At 45.6% G+C, this 24,737-nt stretch overlaps 1 protein-coding gene across 7 annotated transcripts in view; it reads left to right on the top strand.

The window, feature by feature from the left end:
• LOC135035683 (uncharacterized) overlaps positions 1–24,737 on the top strand; it is a 231,396-nt gene that overhangs the window by 23,091 nt on the left and 183,568 nt on the right. For 2 of the 7 annotated variants that reach the window (XM_063954364.1, XM_063954361.1), the window contains exon 1: positions 24,157–24,454. The exons of 4 other annotated variants lie outside the window; for them this stretch is intronic. The gene's annotated coding sequence lies outside the window, so the exon portion shown is untranslated. Of the gene's footprint in view, positions 1–24,155; positions 24,455–24,737 lie in introns of those variants that run through there. One more of the 7 variants, XM_063954359.1, reaches the window with a different exon arrangement.

Here is a 24,737-nt window from a genome sequence, read left to right on the forward strand (position 1 = left end):
TGCTGATAGCCGGGAGCTGGATATCGAGGCGCATGCGATCGTTACCCTTTGTGCGTAAGTTTTCTCTCCGTAATCATTGTCTTTCTGTGAGCCAATTTCTCTCTCTCTCTCTCTATCTCTCTCTCTCCTCTTTTCTCTTATATCTCTCATAGTATTATAGCATTGTATTGTATTGCATTTAGGTCAGAGTAGTATTGTCTTTTTGTATTTATAGTTTAGTTCTGTGGTTAGGAAGTCTCTGTTATATTGTAGTGTATCATTTGTACTGTTATCCCCTTTTACAAGTATATTAGATATAATACAGTTAATAGGCTTTGGAACCTAAACCAGTATCTGTGCATTTTCTATAGTGTTAAGTGTTCACTTGAGCGTCGGTGACGCTCAAGCAGCTTTGTAGTTAGTCAGGTTACACAAGGTTGCACTTACACCCTGTACTCACATTAAGGTATTCAGTGTATTTCATTGGTATAAGGTTTTATCATAAAGGTATAGTGTTGTGAGCGTCTGCATCGCAGGTGACCTCCTCGTGGTCTCGAGCGTACGCTAAGCTACAGCGAATCATTCCCCTAGACATAACCAATAACGTGTCCTGCGATCACTGGGCCGCGAGCGAACGTGACGCTTGAGCGTCTCGCCTACGGCTGAGCGATCGCTACGCCAATAGCGTACCATTACGGTACTTCTTTAGTAAACAGCGTACAGTGTTCTTAGCTTCATAAAGGGTTGTTTATACGACAAAGGAATTTAGCATTGTCAATTGGGGACTCGTCCTATCCTTCTCATATCTGCACTAGGTAGATCAGCAGACATTATCCCCCCAGCAAAGGGTGGGAGGGTGTCTCCCAGTGCTGACGGGATAAGCGTCTGCTTCGCTTAGATAAAGAGTGCTGAAGGAATCCGGTAACCGGAAGTAAGAACAAAACGCTTGTGTCTTTTTAAAACTGTTTATTTTTCTTTTGTCTTGCGTACGCACATATATATCTGCATTTCTGTTTCATTTTCGTATATCACTATTCCTGTTTGCCAATTTTATAGTTGATAGAAAGTGCTAAAAAGAGATTTGCTGTTATTTAATAGTAGAGGTAATAGTTAAAGTATAGAACAACACACGGTTTGTCTAGGAGATACAAGGCAGTCAGTGTGGATTGCGGTAGATGATCAGGGATCATTTACATTGATAAAAATATATATTGTGTTACGGAGGATCCTTTGCATTGCGTACACGTGTCGCTAACAAAGACTAGCGTACGCAATCCAAAAGGCAGACGCACGCAGCGTACATTACGCAACGTAGCGTCCGGTTACGCCCACGTAGCTCAAGCTGTGATAAAGTGAAGTAACGCAAAGGCGATAATTAACGCACAGCGGTAGATAACGCGACGCGGTAAATAACGCAAATCTATTTTTGGAAAATCTGAAATTTAGTTTAACAGATCCTGCTCCTAATTGGTAACACTTTTGGCCTAAAGACAATTTCTGCGCAGAAATAGATATAGAAACAAAAGTGTACATGTGTTGAGTGAGTGTGTTTTGTATACAAAAGTTTATATAACTTTAAGGTGGAACCAAAAGGAAAGCCGGGTACTCGTCAAGGGACACACGTGTAAGTGACATATACGGTGGCTAGGGAGGCATCCTTGGTTAAAATAATATTTGAGCATTAGAGTATAGCGGACCATAAGGTAACAAGACCAGGAGGTCATAAGGTAACAAGACCAGGAGGTCATAAGGTTAAAATAGACAAAGAGGTCCGCTATAAAAGTCCAGTGGCACAACGCCTGGGGTGTTGGTGCAGAACCCATATAGGCCATAAGCTCTTGCTGAAGGAATCGCGGCCGGAAACATCGATTCCATTGATCTTTCAGTACATGACAAGTAGTGCTCGTGTACTGAACGATTGGACCGCACGTAATTGTGTGCAGTAGTTAGTAATCTGACCTAATACCATTAGAGTAAAGTGGTCACAAACGCTATTTGTACATTCTGACGTGATTTGTGTAATTTTTTATTTTTGGAAGGGAAGTTCGCTGGTCACTCAGGAACTATCCAACAACCGATACTTGCTGGGGAACGCGCCCCAGTAAATAAAGGTTCACAGGGGCCCTAGGTTGGGTACAGCAGCTCTGGTTACAGTGATTGCAGTACTGGCCAACGTGGGCGAGAAGTAAGTGGGGTACTTGATAAACCACCACCGCCGGCCTGCCCAAGGACATCTTGGTTTGTTTGTAAGGGTTCGCTGAAAACCTTGAGATAAAGATCCAAGGAGGAATAAGCAACGCCTGCAGATTATGGGGGCCATTTGTTCAGGTAGGGGGCGATCAACCTCGGTTCGGGTTGATTCAGAGAACCGACCAGTTGGGTCGGCACGATATGTAATGTGTGAAAAATACGGTAGTCACACAGAGGTTTTATGTGATGAATGGGAGAGAATGACTGTACAAGACAGGGACAAATTCCCAAGAATAGGTAGCTTCAGTCCAGAAGTGTTACAAAATTTAAGGAGGAGGATATGTCTCGTAAAATCAACAAAGAGACGAATTCAACATCATGATTGTTTACAGTTATGGCACCAGGAAGGTGAGATACAGAGAGGTTTGGCTCTGGCGGCAGGATCTGGGGCAGTCAGGAAGTTGATTGCCACAGCTCCTCCTCCACCATACATTGCAGGAGAGAAGTTGATTACGGAGAGAAACGCACTGGGTTGTAAAACACAAACTCTTAGTAACACTGTAAATGTTAATGATGTTAACCAAATAACTCATGCAAGTATTAACCCGTGCAAGATGTACCCTGTTTTGAACCTTCCTCAGGAGTGTGATCAAGAAGACGATTCAGCAACAATTTCAGCTCTCTCTCTTGCAGCCACCATAGCAGAGACCACAGTAGGCACAGCGACACCCACGAGATTAGTGAAAGCCCCTAGCGGAGGGATAGGTGAGGTCGTGTCAACGGGTAAGTACGGCACCATGCACTACACTGAAACCATTGTACCACAAGTTGTAGAATCTACACAGGAAGAGGCTGTTAGAATTGCTCCTGTAAGGGTAATAGCAGTTCCCAATGGAAAAACAGATGTGTCTGGAGCCACTCCCATAAGGAACATTGCCATGTACACTCCATTTTCCAGAATGGAATTAAGAACAATAGTGTCCGAATTTCCTGACCCCAGGAAGGATTTAGTTGCTAGCCAAAAATACATCAGGGTTCTAGGTAACACTGTAGAACCCAACAACAAGGATTGGCAGATACTGCTAAGAGCTTGTTTACCTTCCAATGTTGATGCAACTCAGTTTTTAGCTGATTGTGCATTGGATAAAGATGTACCGCTTACAGACGTGTACAACAAGGATAATGTAAAAAGGATAAATTTACAGCTAAAAGAGTATTTCCCAGCCGTTGTTAAATGGAATAAAATATTTTCCATTAAGCAAAAGGAGTCCGAAACGGCAATAGAATATTTTCACCGGGCACTATTAGAAATGGCAAAGTACACTGGTATAGAAGACATTAAGACCAACCCAAACCATCGAGAAGTAGCAGTATCTGTACTGATGGATGGTTTGAAAGAAACATTAAAAGCTAGGGTACAGACCACACAACCATGTTGGCGAGGTCTGTCAGTGTCCACATTGAGAGAGGCTGCTATTGATCACGACAGAAACATCACTAGGCACAGAGAGTCGCAAAGTGATAAGTTGATGTCCGTAAGTATACAGGCGCTGACCACAAGGCAGCCTGCGTATGTACCACCGAATCCTGTGGGTAAGGCAAGTGTAATAACATGTTTTTCTTGTAACAGACCGGGACACTATGCACGAGAATGTAGAACAAAGAATGTACAAAGATCTTTTCAACCCCCTAGACAACAACACAACACACGACATTGGGAGCAGGGTCCACAGAGGCGGAGTTTTGAGCCACAAACAGGGGAAACAAAAAGATATCCCCCGAACAGAGATTGGCATGCCTCTGGTAGTTCCCAGCTAACTCCCCCACAAGTAGTTGCTGCCAATGGGATTCGGGGAGGTCAGCATACCCAATAGGGGTGTGGCCATACCTGTAATCTGCAGCCAGTTAAGTTGATTGCCAGTCTTGGAAGCGAACCAGAGATTGCAATCAATGTGGCTGGTAAAACTTTAAACTTTCTTGTAGACACAGGGGCGGCCAAGTCAGTGATAAATTCGACAGTGGGCATGAGAACCACTGGTAGGACAATTCCAGCCATGGGAGTAACAGGAGTAGTCCAGCACTACCCTGTTAGCAAACCAGCCGAGATTACAATAGGGCCTTTGCATACCAAGCATTCCTTTTTGCTGGCTGCATCGGCACCAACTAATCTCCTGGGAAGAGACTTACTATGTAAAATGGGTTGCGTCATTTATTGTACTCCTGAAGGTGTATTCTTGGACATCCCTGAGAATCACGCTCAGGAAGTACGAGACATGTTAGACTCCCCATCAAAATTAATGTCACACACCATTATGACAAATAGGAATCCATCCCAAGTAGAAGAAATGACATCTCAGATACCAGAGTCACTTTGGACAAAAGATGGACAGGACACTGGATTAATGGCAAATGTAGCTCCAGTAGTTGTGCAAGTAAAAGATGGTAGGATAGCTCCAAAAATCCCACAGTATCCTCTGAAGCCAGAGGTGGAGTTAGGAGTTTTCCCAGTGATAGAGCGCTTGCTACAACAGGGCATTCTAGTAAGAACGTCCAGCACAGCAAATAGTCCCATCTTCCCTGTTAAAAAGAGTGGGGGGAGGGGTTACAGGCTAGTGCAGGATCTAAGGGGGATTAACAAAATAGTTGAGAGTCAGTTCCCCGTAGTGCCAAATCCAGCTGTCATCCTAATGCAAATTCCTCCCACTGCCAAATTTTTCACTGTTATTGACCTCTGCTCCGCTTTCTTTTCGGTACCTCTGCACCCTGACAGCCAATATTTGTTTGCATTCACATACAGAGGAGTCCAATACACGTGGACTCGATTACCCCAAGGTTTCATAGACAGTCCAAGTATATTTTCTCAGGCTTTGCATGATTGTTTACAGTCTTTCCAACCAGACAGTGGATCAGTATTGATACAGTATGTGGACGATTTATTACTGTGTTCAGATTCACTGGAAGCATCTCTGAAGGATACGAAACAGCTCCTGTTTCATCTTTCAGACACAGGTCACAAGGTTTCCAAAGACAAGTTGCAATTATGCCAAGCTAAGGTAAAATATTTGGGACACTGTCTAACACAAGGACTGAGACACCTGACCGCTGATAGAATCCAAGCCATTAGAGACATGACACTGCCACAAACCCAACAACAGATCAGGACGTTTCTAGGAATGTGTGGGTATTGCCGTAATTGGATCCCAGGGTTTTCCATATTGGCGCTACCTTTGCAGGAAATGGTCTCTTCAAACAAACCTGATCGGATTTCGCATACAGACGAATCTGAAACAGCATTTGAGAGACTCAAACAGTGCCTAACGCAGGCACCAGCACTAGGTATGCCAGACTATGGGAAACCCTTTGAACTATACGGAACAGAAAGTGCTGGGTGCGCAGCAGGTGTACTAACACAAAAACACGGTGACGCCAGCAGGCCAATTGCATACTACAGCGCCCAGCTAGACACGGTAGCGCGATCCCTCCCCACATGCTTGCGTAGCGTTGCGGCGATAGCATTGCTAGTAACAAAAAGCGAAGATGTTGTGCTAGGCCACAACCTCACAATCCATACACCGCATGCGGTATCTGCCTTATTGAATTCTGCCCAAACCAGACACGTCTCATCAGCAAGGTTTACAAGATGGGAATTGGCATTAATGGCCCCCGTAAACATCACCATAAGAAGATGCAGTGCATTAAACCCTGCAACATTTCTCCCAGGTGTGCCTGGTCAGACACAAAGGGTGGAAGGTGAGAGTGATGGGGAAGGAGGATTTAATGCAAAGGAAGATACACATGATTGTATGGAATATTTGACCCAAAATTTTACCGCAAGGCCTGACATCAGTGACAATCCACTGGAAGATGCAGAACTCACGTTCTACACGGACGGTAGTTGTCACAGACAGTCAGACTCGGGAGACTTGTGTACTGGATACGCAGTCGTAGATGACCAAGACACCATAGAAGCGGAACCGCTAGGCCCACCTCACTCAGCCCAGGTTGCTGAACTGGTCGCCCTAACCAGAGCATGTGAATTGGCTAAGGGTAAGTCTGCCAATATCTACACCGATTCTAGATACGCGTTCGGGGTAGTACATGATTTCGGAGCGCTATGGCGTCTCAGAAATTTCATGACGGCAGCTGGTACACCGATAGCGCATGCAGCTCACATAAAAAGGCTTCTAACAGCGATACAGGAACCCGACAGAGTGGCTGTTATCAAATGTAAAGCACATACATATAGCCAAGACCCAGTATCCCTTGGTAACAGCCGAGCAGACGAAGCCGCAAAGCTTGCAGCTGCTACCCCCATACCCCCATACGGACAAACACCACACAGTTGATGGTATTTAATACCATCAACACACAGAAGTTGTGTGAGATGCAGAATTTGTGTTCCACACAGGAAAGAGCAGTCTGGAAGGCAAAGGGATATGGCCAGGAGTCCTCAGGGCTCTGGACGGATGGACATGGTAAACCGGTGGCCCCCAGGGCATACCTTCCATGTCTGGCTGAAGCAGCTCACGGGCTGACTCATCTAGGCAAGGAGGGGATGTGCAAATTGGTAAGAGCATACTGGTGCGCCCCAGGATTCTCCTCTCATGCGGGTAAAAGAGCAATGTCATGCCTTACCTGTCTGAGAAAGAATATTGGAAAAGCAATACCTACAGAACCATCCCATATCCCACCTGCCGGCGGCCCTTTTCAAGTAATACAAATTGACTTCATTCAATTACCCCCATGTAGAAATTTGAAATATGTACTTGTCTGTATAGATGTTTTCTCGAATTGGGTCGAAGCTTTTCCAGCAGCTACAAATACCGCTATGTTTACAGCTAAGAAAATTGTGCAGGAATTTGTATGTAGATATGGTATCCCTAGAATCATTGAAAGTGATAGGGGTACCCATTTTACAGGTGATGTCTTTCAAGGAATGTGTAAGTTGATGGGTATTGATAGCAAGCTGCACACTCCGTACCGTCCACAGGCGAGTGCGAAGGTCGAAAGAGTGAACAGCACTATTAAAAATAAATTGAGTAAAGTAATGGCAGAGACAGGATTGACGTGGCCAGAAGCTTTACCCATTGTTTTGTATAGCATCAGAACCACTCCCAGGTCCCCTCTTAATCTGTCTCCTTTTGAAATTCTGTTTGGTCGACAACCGCACGTCATGATTAACCCTCAGGATGATTTGAAATGTAACAATGAAGTAACTGTAAAATACTTGATTAACATGAGTAAGCAGTTGTGGAGTCAAAATGATAATCTGAAGTTGGTGATTCCTGATCTACCAGGTAGTAATTGTCATGACATTGAACCTGGGGATTATGTAATGATACGAAATTTTCTACGCTCAGGTTGTCTTATTGATAGATGGGAAGGACCATACCAGGTCTTATTGACCAGCACCACAGCATTGAAGGTTGCTGAGAGAGAGACTTGGGTCCATTCATCCCACTGCAAGAAGGTTGCTGATCCCGAGAAGTCCCGTGATAAGGAACAGACGGTAGAGGTTGTATCACTGGAGTGTCTGTTCCAGGAGGACTGAGGCGGCACCTGAGCCTTGAAGATCGAAAGCAGCTGTCGACTCCCCTCTCCCTTTTATTGTTTTTCTCCACTTCCCATCCCCTCTCCTTTAAAATTTCTTTTTCCCCCTTCTCATTCTTTTCTATTTCCTCCTCAAAGATGGACTTGCCCCAAGAGACTGTGATCCGGATTTTGATGTTAACCATGATGTTGACCAGAGCAGTCTGTTCCGGCGAGAGTACCATAGAGGTCGAGAGAGGTTCTGGAATGGGTTCCGATTATGATGATGGAGGCGTAGTTTTCCAAGATCAACCAAACCAACAAGCAAAGGCGAGTATCAGAAAACGATCCGATAGAAGAAATTGTGATGGATTGTTAGCTGAAGAAAATTGTATCTGTAGGCTCTGTGATAATCTGGTTGAAGATGGATGCATAAAGAAATGCCAATCTAGTTTTAATATCCATATGGACCGGCATCCATTGAGTGACTATCACTCCTTAGTGGGTAACGTGTTAAACCAAACAGATTGTTGGGTATGCTCTCAACTACCTCAGGGTCACAGCAAATCAGGGCTAGTACCATTTCCTTTAACGTTAGGGGAGGTACTTGAGCTAAGTGGTGGGAGACCGGTGGATCGGAGGTTTAACATCTCCAGCCCTCCTAGTTTGAAGCTCCACCAATACCATGTGGATAGGTCCCTCTTATGTTTCAACATCTCCAATCCCAGAAAACCGGGAAATTGGGAAGTGTCGTGGAGCAACCTTACCATGACCTTTTCACACAGAGCAGATAGAATGCCTACAGATACAGAGCTCGTACGCCATATAGCCAGTAGAGGAAAATCTTTTCGGTATCGATATACCTTAGGAAATAGGATTACTAGAGTTGGAGAGGTATCACCAGGATACTGTGCACATATCGTACAAACCGATACGTGCATTAGGCAGATGGAAGAATTAGGGTCAGGAGATTTCACCTGGAAGGTTTGTAACATGGTCATGTCCTTCTCCGTCCCTTATGTTCTCCCCGATGATGCATATTTCATATGCGGGAGAAAGGCGTACAAGTGGCTTGCCCCAAACTCTGAAGGATTGTGTTATATTGGAAAAGTATTGCCTGAAGTGATGACTGTTACACATGACAAAATGAAGGACATACACCGTGGTGCCCAAGCTCCTTATACTCACACTCATTACGAGCACCGAGTTAAAAGACAACTGTCAGAAAGGTTAGAGCATCCGGCCTCTGATCTTATCCATGAATCCACCGGGATTCAGGTTCTGGTAGCGTTAGATTTCACTCGTACCGCTCGGGGAGTGATGAATTATAAATACATTTCCGCACTCGCCAATTTGTTAGATAATATCACTGAAATGTATGATGACACGTTTAGATACACTGGAAGAGAACTTCAAGCTTACAAAACAGAACTAGTTCAGCATAGGATGGTTCTTAATTATCTTACAGCAGTAACAGGCGGATATTGTGTTACATTGGCAACACAGTACGGCATAAAGTGTTGCACGTATATCACAAATAGCACCGAGGATCCGGTAGAGGTCATAGACCAAAAGATGGACGATATTCTGCAACTAAAGTGGGAATTTCGTCGAAAACACAATCTCACCCTTGCTGCTGTAGGTAATGAGCTGACTGGTTGGGTGTCATGGTTGAACCCGCGAAATTGGTTCTCCGGTTTAGGAGACTGGGCTCAAGGAGTCATAATGGATGTTGGAAAGTTTCTACTTTGTATCTTGGGTGTCGTTATATCGATTGGATTGATATTTAGATGCGGGCAGGCTTTAATGAGGTGCAAACAAAGTACAAAAGTGATGAGCTTGAGGAGTGAGGAAACCGTAATTAACCTGGATTTGATTTATGACCCAATGATAGAAACCAGAATGTGATGAAAATGCGATTATACGGTCCGTTTCTTTCACCTGTTTTTCTGCTTTTCTCCAAGATACAAAGACCCCCTTGGACGAGGAAGCTGACGAGACGAGATGTATACAGACAACGGATTGACCAAAAAAAAGAAGATTTGACAACTTTAAATATGGACACTTGATGAACTTTGCCATGGATCCCCAGTTTCCCTAGTATTTTTAAACTCACGCTAGCCCAACATTTTTGTAAATCTGATGGCACTGACAAAGCTTGTTGCTCATGCCTAAGGAGCAAAACAGCGCAAAGAAGACGACTCTCAACAGATACCGAACACAACTTCAACAACAGATGTACATTTCCCTGACATAGAATATCATTGCATTTTTCGTAAGTGTTCTTTATCTTCATCTCTACAACCCTCAGGTAACGACACACATAGACGATAGGGAATACAGGCACAGATATTAGCAACCACATACCTCCCCCATTCATGTATCATCAACTAAAATGTGCATCCCCATTTTGTTACAACCACAGCCGAAATGAGCTCGGTAGAGTTTGACAGCCCATCCACAGACCTGTACCACAGGATAAGAAGGAATTCAAATGTATACTTCGCAATACCTCGAAGCTTGACTTACCACACGTACGGCACGATGATACATGACCCTCCAAACATGGACTCATACACACATGCTTCTACTTTCTCACTAGGTCATACCCTTTTCACACCTACTCCTCTCTTCTTCCTTACCCCACCATGGAAATCAATTAACCCCTGACTTACATTTTTCTCCTTAAATGTTTTGTGGCAGTTATTATTGACTGCCAAAGGGTGGACTGTCAAAGTCAGAAAAAATGTCTCAATGCACGTTGCCATATTTGCACCGCACACTGGTCCGCGCTGCGCGTGCGTACGCTCTCCCGTGGAGGCGCATACCCGCAATAGCGTGCACTCGCAGGCGCGGTATGCGTATTTACGGTAGAGTTTATATAGTCGTAGCGTGCGACTCATTCGTTACATATTTTCACAATTAATGTAGTTTATAGATCATGGTCCCTTTGATAGATTCTGAAAGTTTGGTTAAAATACAATGTCCCAGAGCTGAGGAATCCCTCTTTATATCGTACGAAGGGTCTAACAGGAATCATACAGCAGTGTTTGGTACCCATCGGAAGAGTATTTAATTAGCAATATTCCAGTGTTGGTTTGGAGCGTATTAATCGCTCGTGCGAATAGTTATGGACATAAGAAGTTTATGTCCATTTCTATTATTTACACATACTCAGGTATGCGGCGGGAAACCTAGTTTCCCACCCACCTGAGCTGTTGGAAATCGTCACAGCCCACCTGTATGAATCACCCTATGACCTTTTGTTATGATGCAGGGCCGAATTCCTTCGGCCAATGGACAATGGGATTGTAGGACCAGGAGATTGCATTGTGTGTGGGGCATAAATAGGCAGGCCGACCACATCCAGCTCTCACTCTCTCATCAACGGTTATCTGCTGATAGCCGGGAGCTGGATATCGAGGCGCATGCGATCGTTACCCTTTGTGCGTAAGTTTTCTCTCCGTAATCATTGTCTTTCTGTGAGCCAATTTCTCTCTCTCTCTCTCTATCTCTCTCTCTCCTCTTTTCTCTTATATCTCTCATAGTATTATAGCATTGTATTGTATTGCATTTAGGTCAGAGTAGTATTGTCTTTTTGTATTTATAGTTTAGTTCTGTGGTTAGGAAGTCTCTGTTATATTGTAGTGTATCATTTGTACTGTTATCCCCTTTTACAAGTATATTAGATATAATACAGTTAATAGGCTTTGGAACCTAAACCAGTATCTGTGCATTTTCTATAGTGTTAAGTGTTCACTTGAGCGTCGGTGACGCTCAAGCAGCTTTGTCGTTAGTCAGGTTACACAAGGTTGCACTTACACCCTGTACTCACATTAAGGTATTCAGTGTATTTCATTGGTATAAGGTTTTATCATAAAGGTATAGTGTTGTGAGCGTCTGCATCGCTGGTGACCTCCTCGTGGTCTCGAGCGTACGCTAAGCTACAGCGAATCATTCCCCTAGACATAACCAATAACGTGTCCTGCGATCACTGGGCCGCGAGCGAACGTGACGCTTGAGCGTCTCGCCTACGGCTGAGCGATCGCTACGCCAATAGCGTACCATTACGGTACTTCTTTAGTAAACAGCGTACAGTGTTCTTAGCTTCATAAAGGGTTGTTTATACGACAAAGGAATTTAGCATTGTCAAATATATAGCAGTACGGTACAGTAGGCCACTGCTCTACCTACCTCTGTGTCGTCAAGTATACTATCCATCCATACCTGTGGTTCATTTCAGTTTTGCACAGTTTGCTGACCACCAGTATATAATATATAGCAGTACGGTACAGTAGGCCACTGCTCTACCTACCTCTGTGTCGTCAAGTATACTATCCATCCATACCTGTGGTGTATTTCAGTTTTGCAGTTTGCTGACCACCAGTATATAATATATAGCAGTACGGTACAGCAGGCCACTGCTCTACCTACCTCTGTGTCGTCAAGTATACTATCCATCCATACCTGTGGTGCATTTCAGTTTTGCACAGTTTGCTGACCACCAGTATATAATATATAGCAGTACGGTACAGTAGGCCACTGCTCTACCTACCTCTGTGTCGTCAAGTATACTATCCATCCATACCTGTGGTGCATTTCAGTTTTGCACAGTTTGCTGACCACCAGTATATAATATATAGCAGTACGGTACAGTAGGCCACTGCTCTACCTACCTCTGTGTCGTCAAGTATACTATACATCCATACCTGTGGTGCATTTCAGTTGTACGCAGTATATATAGTAGTAGGCCATTGCTATTGATACTGCCATATAATTCCACACATTAAAAAATGGAGAACAAAAATGTGGAGGGTAAAATAGGGAAAGATCAAGATCCACTTCCACCTCGTGCTGAAGCTGCTGCCACTAGTCATGGCCGAGACGATGAAATGCCATCAACGTCGTCTGCCAAGGCCGATGCCCAATATCATAGAAGAGAGCATGTAAAATCCAAAAAACAAAAGTTCAGTAAAATGACCCAAACAATCAAAATTAAAAGCATCTGAGGAGAAGCGTAAACTTGCCAATATGCCATTTACGACACGGAGTGGCAAGGAATGGCTGAGGCCCTGGCCTATGTTCATGGCTAGTGGTTCAGCTTCACATGAGGATGGAAGCACTCATCCTCCCGCTAGAAAAATGAAAAGACTTAAGCTGGCAAAAGCACAGCAAAGAACTGTGCGTTCTTCTAAATCACAAATCGCCAAGGAGAGTCCAATTGTGTCGGCTGCGATGCCTGACCTTCCCAACACTGGACGGGAAGAGGTGGCGCCTTCCACCATTTGCACGCCCCCTGCAAGTGCTGGAAGGAGCACCCGCAGTCCAGTTCCTGATAGTCAAATTGAAGATGTCACTGTTGAAGTACACCAGGATGAGGATGAGGATATGGGTGTTGCTGGCGCTGAGGAGGAAATTGACAAGGAGGATTCTGATGGTGAGGTGGTTTGTTTAAGTCAGGCACCCGGGGAGACACCTGTTGTCCGTGGGACGAATATGGCTGGTCAAATTACAAAAAAAATCACCTCTTCGTTGTGGAATTATTTTAACACAAATGCGGACAACAGGTGTCAAGCCGTGTGTTGCCTTTGTCAAGCTGTAATAAGTAGGGGTAAGGACGTTAACCACTTCGGAACATCCTCCCTTATACGTCACCTGCAGCGCATTTATCATAAGTCAGTGACAAGTTCAAAAACTTTTGATGACAGTGGAAGTAGTCCACTGACCACTAAATCCCTTCCTCTTGTAACCAAGGTCCTGCAAACCACACCACCAACTCCCTCAGTGTCAATTTCCTCCTTACACAGGAAAGCCAATAGTCATGCAGGCCATGTCATTGGCAAGTCTGACGAGTCCTCTCCTGTCTGGGATTCCTCCGATGCATCCTTGAGTGTAACGCCTACTGCTGCTGGCGCTGCTGTTGTTGCTGCTGGGAGTCGATCGTCATCCCAGAGGGGAAGTCGGAAGACCACTTGTACTACTTCCAGTAAGCAATTGACTGTCCAACAGTCCTTTGCGAGGAAGATGAAATATCACAGCAGTCATCCTGCTGCAAAGCGGATAACTCAGGCCTTAGCAGCCTGGGCGGTGAGAAACGTGTTTCCATTATCCACCGTTAATTCACAGGCAACTACAGACTTGATTGAGGTACTGTGTCCCCGGTACCAAATACCATCTAGGTTCCATTTCTCTAGGCAGGCGATACCGAAAATGTACACAGACCTCAGAAAAAGAGTCACCAGTGTCCTAAAAAATGCAGTTGTACCCAATGTCCACTTAACCACGGACATGTGGACAAGTGGAGCAGGGCAGACTCAGGACTATATGACTGTGACAGCCAACTGGGTAGATGTATTGCCTCTCGCAGCAAGAACAGCAGGGGTGGCACCAGTAGCAGCATCTCGCAAACGCCAACTCGTTCCTAGGCAGGCTACGCTTTCCAGAAGAGGCACACAGCTGACAACCTCTTACGGAAACTGAGGAACATCATCGCAGAATGGCTTACCCCAAATGGACTCTCCTGGGGATTTGTGACATCGGACAACGCCAGCAATATTGTGCGTGCATTACATCTGGGCAAATTCCAGCACGTCCCATGTTTTGCACATACATTGAATTTGGTGGTGCAGAATTATTTAAAAAACGACAGGGGCATGCAAGAGATGCTGTCGGTGGCCCGAAGAATTGCGGTCCACTTTCGGCATTCAGCCACCGCGTGCCGAAGACTGGAGCACCAGCAAACAGTCCTGACCCTGCCCTGTCATCATCTGAAGCAAGAGGTGGTAACGAGGTGGAATTCAACCCTCTATATGCTTCAGAGGATGGAGGAGCAGCAAAAGGCCATTCAAGCCTATACATCTGCCTACGATATAGGCAAAGGAGGGGGAATGCACCTGACTCAAGCGCAGTGGAGAATGATTTCAACGTTGTGCAAGGTTCTGCAACCCTTTGAACTTGCCACACGTGAAGTCAGTTCAGACACTGCCAGCCTGAGTCAGGTCATTCCCCTCATCAGGCTTTTGCAGAAGAAGCTGGAGACATTGAAGGAGGAGCTAAAACAGAGCGATTCCGCTAGGCATGTGGGACTTGTGGATGGAGCCCTTAATTCGCTTAACAAGGATTCACGGGTGGTCAATCTGTTGAAATCAGAGCACTACATTTTGGCCACCGTGCTCGATCCTAGATTTAAAACCTACGTTGTATCTCTCTTTCCGGCAGACACAAGTCTGCAGAGGTTCAAAGACCTGCTAGTGAGAAAATTGTCAAGTCAAGCGGAACGTGACCCGTCAACAGCTGCTCCTTCACATTGTCCCGCAACTGGGGGTGCGAGGAAAAGGCTAAGAATTCCGAGCCCACCCGCTGGCGGTGATGCAGGGCAGTCTGGAGCGAGTGCTGACATCTGGTCCGGACTGAAGGACCTGCCAATGATTACTGACATGTCGTCTACTGTCACTGCATATGATTCTCTCACCATTGAAAGAATGGTGGAGGATTATATGAGTGACCGCATCCAAGTAGGCACGTCAGACAGTCCGTACGTATACTGGCAGGAAAAAGAGGCAATTTGGAGGCCCTTGCACAAACTGGCTTTATTTTACCTAAGTTGCCCCCCCCCTCCAGTGTGTACTCCGAAAGAGTGTTAGTGCAGCCGCTCACCTTGTCAGCAATCGGCGTACGAGGTTACTTCCAGAAAATGTGGAGAAGATGATGTTCATCAAAATGAATTATAATCAATTCCTCCGTGGAGACATTCACCAGCAATTGCCTCCAGAAAGTACACAGGGACCTGAGATGGTGGATTCCAGTGGGGACGAATTAATAATCTGTGAGGAGGGGGATGTACACAGTGAAAGGGGTGAGGAATTGGACGATGAGGAGGAGGTGGACATCTTGCCTCTGTAGAGCCAGTTTGTGCAAGGAGAGATTGATTGCTTCTTTTTTGGTGGGGGCCCAAACCAACCAGTCATTTCAGTCACAGTTGTGTGGCAGACCCTGTCGCTGAAATTATGGGTTTGTTAAAGTGTGCATGTCCTGTTTATACAACATAAGGGTGGGTGGGAGGGCCCAAGGACAATTCCATCTTGCACCTCTTTTTTCTTTCATTTTTCTTTGCATCATGGCTGTTTGGGGACTATTTTTTTGAAGTGCCATCCTGCCTGACACTGCAGTGCCACTCCTAGATGGGCCAGGTGTTTGTGTTGGCCACATGTGTCGCTTAGCTTAGCCATCCAGCGACCACAGTGCACCTCTTTTTTTCTTTGCATCATGTGCTGTTTGGGGACTATTTTTGTAAATCGACCATCCTGTCGGACACTGCAGTGCCACTCCTAGATGGGCCAGGTGTTTGTGTCGGCCACTTGGGTCGCTTAGCTTAGTCATCCAACAACCTTGGTGCAAATTTTAGGACTAAAAATAATATTGTAAGGTGTGAGGTGTTCAGAATAGACTGGAAATGAGTGGAAATTATGGTTATTGAGGTTAATAATACTATGGGATCAAAATGACCCCCAAATTCTATGATTTAAGCTGTTTTTGAGGGTTTTTTGTAAAAAACACCCGAATCCAAAACACACCTGAATCCGACAAAAAAATTTCTGGGAGGTTTTGCCAAAACGCGTCCGAATCCAAAACACGGCTGCGGAACCGAATCCAAAACCAAAACACAAAACCCGAAAAATGTCCGGTGCACATCACTGATTCTAAGTGTATAGCTTTCATTCCTGTTAGATAATCAGCATTATCACCGTGCAGGCGGAAGTGTTCACGAATAAATAGTAAAGCCAACTTGGGAGCCGTTGGTAAACCGGTCAACGGAACAAAATGTGCCATTTTTGAAAAGCGGTCAATAATCACCCAGATGGTATTGTAACCCTTGGAGAGGGGTAATTCGGTAATAAAGTCCATAGAAATATGGGTCCAGGGTTTCTTAGGAATGGACAGTGGACGAAGCAACCCCGCAGGAGGCAGACGAAGAGTTTTGTGCTGAGCACATTGAGGACATGAATTGACATAATCTTGGATATCCTTCTTCATGGTGTCCCACCAATATGACCTTCGTAGAAATTCACACATTTTTTGAACTCCAGGATGACCGGAAAACTTGGAGATATGAGCCCACTGCAGTAACTTTGGTCGAAATTCAACTGGTACAGACATTCTCCCAGGAGGAGGACCCAGAGAAGTGGGAGCTGCTGAAATAGAGACTGGACTGAGAATTAAACTCTTTTCAAAGGACTTCTGCTCATCCGAGGCCGTTAAAGAACGAGACAGAGCATCAGCCTTAGCGTTAAGAGTCCCGGCCCGGTACTTAATAACGAACGAGAACCGAGTGAAGAAGAGCGCCCATCTAGCTTGACGGGGATCCAAGCACTGGGCCGTCTTGATATACAACAAGTTCTTGTGATCGGTGTAAACAGTAATTAGGTGTTTAGCACCTTCCAATAAGTACCTCCATTCTTCTAGGGCAGATTTTATTGCTAAAAGTTCCTGATCTCCAATGGTGTAGTTTCGTTCAGCAGGAGAGAACTTATGAGAATGGAAACCACATGGATGTAACTTCCCATCAGAAGAGTACTGTGAAAGGACGGCACCGATGCCTACTGAGGAAGCATCGACTTCCAAGAAGAATGGTTTTGAGAGATTCGGTTGTTGGAGTACCGGAGCAGACATAAAGGCTGATTTCAACCGGGCAAACGCTTCTACAGCTTCGGAAGACCAGAAACTTGGGTCAGACCCCTTTTTGGTTAGGGCAGTAATGGGTGCAACTATGGTAGAAAATCCCTTAATAAATTTCCGGTAGTAATTTGAAAAGCCCAGGAATCTTTGTACCGCTTTCAAGTAGAGAGGCTGAGTCCAGTCCCGAATGGCAGTGAGTTATTCCGGATCCATGCGAAGCTCCGTACCTGAGATGACATAACCGAAGAACGGAACTGAAGGGACCTCAAAGATACATTTGGAAATCTTGCCGTAGAGACAATTCCTTCGTAAGCGAAGAAGTACTTCTTTGACCTGTACTCTGTGCTCTGCAAGATTCTTAGAAAATATCAGAATGTCATCCAAGTACACCACTACGCTTTGGTATAACATATCTCAGAAGATTTCATTTACAAATCCCTGAAAAACGGCAGGGGCATTGCTGAGGCCAAACGGCATTACCAGATATTCGTAATGCCCGTCCCTGGTATTGAAGGCCGTCTTCCATTCGTCCCCCTGTCGGATACGTATCAGATTATAGGCTCCTCTTAAGTCGAGCTTAGTGAAGACGTGGGCTCCACGAACCCTATCAAATAGCTCTGTGATTAGCGGCAAAGGGTATTTGTTCTTAACGGTGATATCGTTTAAGCCACGATAATCAATACATGGTCTTAACCCCCAGGTCCTTCTTCACGAAAAAGAAACCTGCTCCAGCCAAGGAGGTAGAGGGGCGAATTAATCCTTTCAGTAGATTAGATTTGATATAGTCCAACATAGCTTGGGTCTCGGGTAATGACAAGGGATATGTGCGTCTCCGGGGTGGAATTTTCCGTGGGATAAGGTCAATGGGACAGTCCCAGGGTCTATGGGGTGGTAACTGATCGGCCGCCTGTTCCGAGAACACATATGTGAACTCCCGATAGGCCTCCGGAATGAGCTCCTCATCCGACTTGGAAGATGCACGGAGCGGGTAAACAGGAGTGAGACAACTAGAGTGACAAAACGAACTCCAGGACAATATTTGTGATGACTTCCAGTCGACGTGAGGGTTGTGAATTTTAAGCCAAGGTAGACCAAGAACAAGATCGTGCGGCATCTCCGGAATTACTAGAAACTCCAAATGTTCTTGATGCAGAGCTCCGACCTGCAGCTTGATTGGCTCTGTGCGACTTGTAATAAGACCATTAGATATTTTGGTACCATTGATGGCAGTCAACGTAATAGGTCGTTTGACAGACTGTAACTGTAAACCCAGACTCTGAACACAAGAAAGAGAAACAAAATTCCCTGCAGCCCCAGAGTCCAGCAGGGCCTTAACCGGTTTGGCTATAGACTCAGAAAACAGAGACACGGAGAGTAAACAATCCACTGTCGGAGAAGATTTAGATGTAACCCCTAACTTGACTCCTCCGGAACAAGCTAGGCCTGCCCGTTTCCCGGACGGGACTTGCAGAACTTGATAAAGTGATCAGCGGCTCCACAGTAGAGACAGAGTTTACCCTCACGACGGCGCTGTCGTTCCTCTGGGGACAGCCGGGATCGGTTGATTTGCATGGGTTCGTCCGGACTCGGGGTAACTGTTCGCTTAGTCGGGAGAAGCCGGAATCTGGATCGATCCGACCGACTACGCTAGCCACCTCGTTCCTGCATGCGAAGATCCACCTTGACACAGAGTGAGATAAACTCTTCTAAAGGATCCGGCAGATCCCTAGTGACCAGCTCGTCCTTCAGAGGGTCAGAGAGCCCGTTCCAGAAAGCGGCCCTGAGAGCATCATTATTCCAGCATAGTTCTGAGACAATGGTCTGGAAGTGAACCACATACTGTCCCACAGAACGGGAGCCTTGACGGACTCGGAGCAGGTCCCAAGAAGCAGCGGTCGTTCTACCGGGCTCATCAAAAATCCTTCGGAATGACGCGATGAAATTAGTGTAACTGGAAACCAATGGGTCAGATCGTTCTCACAATGGAGACACCCAATCCAACGCTGAATCTTCAAGCAAGGAAATAATGTATGCCACTTTGGACCGATCCGTGGGGAAATTGTGTGAGAGAAGTTCAAAATGCACCTCGCATTGGTTGAGAAAACCACGGCAATTCTTTGGATTCCCATTATAGCGAGAGGGAGTGGGAAGCTGAAGGCGTGACCTGGTTCCAGACAAGGATTGAACATTACTGGAGACGACTACTGGAGCGGGTACTGGAGCAGGAGCCGGAACTACTGAAGCCAGGGAAGCCTGAATTTGATCCAGCCGGCCGGATAATTCCTGGAGATACTGCATCACCTGGCTCTGTGCCGCCTCCTGACTCTGAACTCGGGAGGCTAAGTTTTGGATGGTGCTTGACTCTGGGTTCCGATCCCCCGGGTCCATGTGGCCTGAGTATACTGTCACTGACCTGGGTTGGGAGTGTTGAGAACTCGGGGGTTCTTCCGATGATCGGGAAGAGGTACCACAGCTGGGCCAGAGCAGGGATGGCTGGATGTAGGTTTTCCTCATGCAGAACTTAGCCGTTGTAACCGACGTGTAATGCTAAAGAATTAGTTGTAGCCAAGACTTGGGGGCGATGCTGAAGTACACAGAAGAATGAAGAACTGGTGAGCGATGTTGAAGAAATGAATGAAGATTTGAGAACGATGTTGAAGCACACAGAAGAATGAAGAACTTGTGAGCGATGCTGAAGAGATGAATGAAGATTTGAGAACGATGTTGAAGCACACAGAAGAATGAAGAACTTGTGAGTGATGCTGAAGAAATAAATGAGGATTTGAGATTTAGTGTAACTCTAGAAGTTTGGGAGGCGTTCCACTTAGGGATACCCTGTAATACTGGAAGCACAGGGGGTGTCCCTCTGAGAGATACACTGTAACGCTGGTAACGCAGAGAATGTCCCACTGAGTGATACACTATAACGCTGGTAGCACAAGGAAGGTTCCACTGAGTGATACACTGTAATGCTGGTAGCACAGAAAAGGTTCCACTGAGTGATACACTGTAACGCTGGTAGCACAGGAAAGGTTCCACTGAGTGATACACTGTAACGCTGGTAGCACAAGTAATGTCCTACTGAAAGATACTCTGTAACGCTGGTAGCACAGGGAATGTCCCACTGAAAGATACTCTGTAACGCTGGAACACAGGAGACGTTCAGCTTGAGAACACGCTGAACGCTGCTAGCACTGGTGATCATTGGAAAGACGATACTCAGGCGCCGGGGCTCTGTACGGCGTCTGCCTTTGAACTTCCCGCCCTCTCCCGATTGGCGGAAGGGGCCAATGACGTCACCCGCTCACCACGCTCTTGTGGATGCCGGGCGCAATGGCGGCGCCCACACCCCGGGAACCCGCCGGAGGCAGCGTGAGCAAGACGCGACGACCCGGAGCCCACCGGGGGTGACGACCACTGGGAGACCCAGTGCACCCGGAGCGGTAAGCGTGGCAGCCGCAACGCCGCGAGTGTGACAGGGACTACTTTGTGTCGGTGGACATAAAGGATGCTTACCTGCATGTTCCCATTTATCCTCCTCACCAGGCTTGGGATTCAGGACCGGGTCCTAGTAACCACGGATGCAAGTCTCCGAGGCTGGGGAGCAGTCTCTCAGGGAGAAAACTTCCAGGGACGTTGGTCACAACAGGAAGCCTGCCTTCACATAAACGTTCTGGAGCTAAGAGCCATTTACAACAGCCTTCAACAAGCGGTACATCTTCTTCAAGACCGTCCCGTGCAAATCCAGGTGGACAATGTAACAGCAGTCGCATACATAAACAGGCAGGGCAGAACGAAAAGCAGACAGGCAATGGCAGAGGCGACAAAAATCCTCCGCTTGGCAGAAAAACATCTACAAGCTCTGTCAGCAATATTCATTCCGGGAGTAGACAACTGAGAAGCAGACTTCCTCAGCAGACATGATCTCCATCCAGGAGAGTGGGGCCTCCACCAAGAAGTCTTCGCAGAGGTGACAAGTCTTTGGGGAGTTCCTCAAATAGACATGATGGCGTCTCGTCTCAACAAGAAGCTTCAGAGATACTGTTCCAACTCGAGAGACCCTCAAGCAGTAGCAGTGGATGCACTGGTGACCTAGTGGGTGTTTCCGTCAGTGTATGTTTTCCCTCCACTTCCGCTGATCCCAAAAGTACTCAGGATCATAAGAAAGACAAGGGTTCGAGCAATCTTCATTGCCCCAGACTGGCCAAGAAGGGCTTGGTACCCAGATCTTCAGCAGTTACTCATAGGAGATCCTCTGCCTCTTCCTCCTCGGGAGGACCTGCTGCAGCAGGGGCCGTGTGTGTACCAAGACTTACCGCGGCTACGTTTGATGGCATGGCTGTTGAGCGCCGTATCCTAGCCAGGAAGGGTATTCCTAAGGAGGTCATCCCCACCCTTATTCAGGCCAGAAAGGGAGTAACGTCAAAATATTACCACCGTATTGGAGAAAATATGTGTCTTGGTGTGAATCCAAGAAAGCTCCTTCGGAAGAGTTTCACTTAGGATGTTTTCTCCATTTTTTGCAGGATGGTGTGGAGACGGGCCTACGATTGGGATCAATCAAAGTCCAGATTTCGGCCTTGTCAGTGTTCTTTCAAAAACAATTGGCCTCTCTTCCAGAGGTTTAGACCTTCGTGAAAGGGGTTCTGCACATCCAGCCTCCATTCGTGCCTCCAGTGGCACCATGGGACCTTAACGTGGTATTGCAGTTCCTTCAATCGGATTGGTTTGAGCCTCTACAAAAGATAGAGTTGAAATTTCTCACTTGGAAAGTGGTGATGCTTTTGACATTGGCATCCGCAAGGCGGGTGTCGTAATTGGGGGCCTTGTCTTACAAGAGCCCTTACCTGATTTTCCATGAAGATAGGGCAGAGTTGCGAACTCGCCAACATTTTCTTCCAAAGGTGGTTTCTGCTTTTCACATAAACCAACCTATTGTGGTGCCAGTAGTTACTGACACATTCACTGATTCAAAGTCTCTAGATGTGGTTAGAGCTTTGAAAATCTATGTTGCTAGAACAGCTCGTATACGGAAAACAGAGGCTCTGTTTGTCCTGTATGATCACAACAAGATTGGCTGTCCTGCTTCCAAGCAGACTATTGCACGTTGGATTAGAAATACGATTCAGCAAGGTCATATTACGGCTGGATTGCCGTTACCGATGTCGGTAAAGGCCCACTCCACTAGGAAGGTGGGCTCATCCTGGGCGGCTGCCCGGGGGGTCTCGGCATTACAACTTTGCCGAGCAGCTACTTGGTCAGGGTCAAACACATTTGCTAAGTTCTACAAGTTTGACACCTTGGCCGATGAGGACCTAAAGTTTGGTCAATCGGTGCTGCAGGGTAATCCGCACTCTCCCACCCATACTATAGCTTTTTATATAGACCCCATGGTCTTGATGTCGTCCCCAGCATCCTCTAGGACGTATGAGAAAATAGGATTTTGATAACCTACCGGTAAATCCTTTTCTCCTAGTCCGTAGAGGATGCTGGGCGCTCGTCCCAGTGCGTACTTTACCTGCAGTTTAGTTATTACAGTTACACAAGTTGTGTTATCTTGGTTTTAGCATGTTGCTGCAATTAGTTCATGCCTGTTGGCATGTGTTATGTCGAATGCCATGTGTACGGCATGGTTGAGGGTGTGAGTTGGTAGATATCTCACCAATAGTTAAGTAATTCCTTTCCTCGAAATGTCAGTCTCCCTGGGCACAGTTCCTACAGCTGAGGTCTGGAGGAGGGGCATAGAGGGAGGAGCCAGTTCACACCCAATGAAAAGTCTTTGGAGTGCCCATGTCTCCTGCGGATCCCGTCTATACCCCATGGTCTTGCTGTCGTCCTCAGCATCCTCTACGGACCAGGAGAAAAGGATTTACCGGTAGGTTATCAAAATCCTATTTTTCATTTAGCGGGTACGTGTATGTGTGTGTACATACATATGTGGTGACAAACACCTGTGCTGTACTCATACACATACATAATCCCCTATTCATAATTGGTACCCTTATGTCCTTATATGTACATACATCTTGACATTGGGATGTATATTATTGCTCTTTTGAGCTTTTAATCAGTTTAATGAATTCAGCCGTAGTCTCTTTAATTCTCATTCTAGTAATGTGTTTCATTCTTTTTTTATCTGCAGTCTCATATGATACGTTATCCTTCGTTTCTTTGTTCTAAATGTCATTTATACCTTGTGAAACGATTCCATATTAATATGTAAATATCCTCACTTTTACATATGTATTTCAAGTTATATCTGCATCACAATATAAATTGGTGCAGTCAGTGAGAGCTCTCTCCTGTGTTTTCTCGTTCTAAATGTCTTTTATAATTTGTGAAGTATCTTAGGACATAAAAACATTGATCTCAACTATATCTGTCTTGAAAAAATTATACATGCGAATCGAACCTGTGAGGTTGAGCTTTCTACCTTAGTGCTCTCCAGCATTAGCCCACCAGACTATATGAGCTCTTGGTTTAAAAAAAAAGCATATTAGGTTACTTTGTAATTTATATTGTGCAATGTTCCAGACCAATGTCATGCATAGAACATTTTTTTAACTTTTAATATTTTATATATTTTTCTTTCTTTGATTAATTCAATACTTTTATGGAGCTCCGTATAAGGAGAATTAAAATGAATGATATAAATGATTGCTCTATTTATACTGATTATGTTTGTAACCTGGATAAGGTACTGAATCAATTGCCTGTTTATTTTTCACCTGTCATCTAATGAGCAATGCCTTTTGATTGGATGGCCTCTATACAAATACCTGCCAAAATGGACACTTAGTATACCTTCTGATGAAACCGCTACCCTGCTTATAGTGGAGAAACGCATCAAGGAATTGCCTCCCCTCCGTGGAATCGACCTCTGACTGAGCTTGTCACCACTCCGCTCCATGCAGCCCGTAATCTTCTCTCCCACTGTCTGCATATCAGACATATCCTCGCCGCCAGAGACGTCCGGCTGTGCGGCTACAGCTCACCAGCGCACACTGAGTAAGCCTGCAGTGGAGATGGGGACACCGCTGTAACAGCAACGGATGGAGGTTTGAAAATACTTCCAATACCGGTGAGCACTGAACTAAAGCAGTCATTATTGGGCCGCTACATTATATCGTTAGTAACAGCTCAAGATATCTGCTGATGCAATTGACATTCCATTAGGATTTTGAACTAGCACATAATCAATTGGCTAAATTAGCCTATCTGGACTTTCAAACATCAGCTATTGCGTCGCAATTTTCCACGTGAGGTGTCCGTTCAATATAGTTCTTAATGTTTTAATTGTTATATTTTAGTTGTTTTTATTAAACTGTGCATTGTTTTCTGATTACCACTGTCTATTAAATTGG

Source organism: Pseudophryne corroboree, chromosome 2 (assembly GCF_028390025.1).
Source record: "Pseudophryne corroboree isolate aPseCor3 chromosome 2, aPseCor3.hap2, whole genome shotgun sequence".
NCBI classification, from domain to species: domain Eukaryota; kingdom Metazoa; phylum Chordata; class Amphibia; order Anura; family Myobatrachidae; genus Pseudophryne; species Pseudophryne corroboree.